Raw genomic sequence first — 2,279 nt, forward strand, 5'->3', positions numbered from 1 at the left:
ATCTGAAAAATCATTTGACTTAGAGGCAGAAATAGGTAAACTGAAGATATCCATCCCCTTATCTGAACTTGCCAAACATGATGTGTATAGGCAACAAATTCAAAGGTCACTTCAAATGCCAGAAGTCAAGGATGATTTCAATGTTCTTGATGATCAACCTGAACTACTGTTCGGTCCAGAAGTTAATGGAAAATCAACATATGGATTTGTCTTACCCTTCTATATCAGTTTACATATACATGACAAAGTCCTGTACAATGCTATGTTTGACTCAGGTGCTTCACACAACCTTATGCCCAAAGATGTAATGGAAAAGCTGAACCTTGATGTTACAAGACCCTACAAAGATCTATTCTCCTTTGACTCAAGTCAAGTCAAGTGTTTAGGCATCATCAAAGACCTGTGTGTCTCCTTAGTCCAATATCCCAACAAGACAATCCTCATAGATGTGGTGGTTGATGACATTCCACCAAAGTATGGCATGCTATTGTCGAGATCTTGGGGAGAAAAACTCCAAGGATCCCTCTAATTAGATCTCTCTTACGCCACTATATCTGTCTTTGGGCAACCAAAGAGACTGTATAGAGAAACACTAATGAAATATGTGGTAACTAGTGAGAGCAAGCCTGAAAATTTTCCCATTTACTCAATCCATTCTGATATGGATTCTTTTATTTTATTTAATGATGAAATAAGTCCTCCCATTGATGAAAAGCTGTTGGCTTTAGAACTGAACACACACATCAATGAAGAACCGGTTGCCCATACTGATGAAACTGTCAAAACAACAGATGCAACCAACATACAAGAAGAACCTCCCCAAATAAAATTTTCAAATTTGTCCACTACAAAAGTGACTGAAACTCTTGATATTAATCACAAGCAATAAATCACATGGTATCTAGAGTTTGATGGCTCCGTTAACAAGTTAGGAGCAGGGGCAGGTGTCTGGATTCACAATACACATAACAATCATGCAGAAGGCCATGCCTACAGACTGAACTTTAAATGCACCAACAATATGGCAGAGTATGAGGCTCTCCTTTTAGGCCTTAAACTGTTCAAAGCTCTAGGAGATGCAAAGGTGTCCATCCTAGGTGACTCCGATTTAATCATACAACAAATGAAAGGTTACTTTGTTACCAATGATAATAGAATGAGGGCCTATAGGACTGCTGCCACTAATATACTCAATGCATTCACTGAATCCAAGCTTGCCAATATTTCAAGAGGGCATAACATTCAAGCACACAGCCTAGCTACTTTTGCTAATACATGCAAGCTACCTTTTGAGCCAAATCACCATTTTACTGCTGAGATAAAACATAGGCCTGCTATCCCAAATAATGTTAAAGATTGGCAAGTGTTCGAAAATGATGCCCAGATTAACAACTTCCTCACTCTTGAGCATGAGTTTTCAAATATTAACATTGACATGGATGCCATGACAGATGAGCAACAGCAAACGAACGAAAGTCAGCAGGCTGTAACTGCTGTAACAACCAAACAAATGTTAAACCCAACTGTTTTTGACAAAACCAATATAGAAGAGCTGAGACAAATGCATTTGGAGGAAATAGCTGAAACAGAGGCCGAGATCGTTGATCTAAAGGATAACTTTCTCCCTGCTGGCCTCACTCCGTTAGAAGATATGTTTGATGCAAATGATGTTCCCAAGAAGCCAAAAATGCAGCCCTTAAACACTGCTATAGAAGAACATAACATCGGGACAGCAGAGAAGCCCAAAATGATCAAATTATCCAAAAATTTGCCACCCGATCAGAAGCCCAAATATGTTGATTTGTTCAAAGAATTCCAAGATGTATTTGCTTGGAGTTATGAGGACTTGAAGTCCTATGACACCTCAGTAATCCAACACACCATTCCCTTAAAACCAAACCAAAAGCCCTTCAAATAGAAACTGAGGAGAATCAATCCTATGCTTCTCCCTTTGATTGAAAAGGAAGTGAAAAGAATGTTTGAAGCAGGTATCATAACACCCATCAGATTTTCTGAATGGGTATCCAATCTTGTTCCCACAAGAAAAAAGACAGGTGAGATTAGGCTATGTGTAGACCTAAGAAATTTAAACCAAGTCTCCCTAAAAGACCACTACCCATTGCCCAAAATGGATCATATTCTATAGAGAGTAGTGGGGTCATCTAGAATTTCTTTTCTAGATGGCTTTTCAGGTTTTAATCAAATACCGGTTCACCCGGATGACCAAGACAAGATAGCCTTTACCACACCGTGGGGAACATTTAGGTATGTGAAGATGC

The sequence above is a fragment of the Pinus tabuliformis genome, chromosome Q, assembly GCF_031772625.1.
Source record: "Pinus tabuliformis cultivar Carrire ecotype Pingquan chromosome Q, CPIR1, whole genome shotgun sequence".
In the NCBI taxonomy this organism is placed as follows: domain Eukaryota; kingdom Viridiplantae; phylum Streptophyta; class Pinopsida; order Pinales; family Pinaceae; genus Pinus; species Pinus tabuliformis.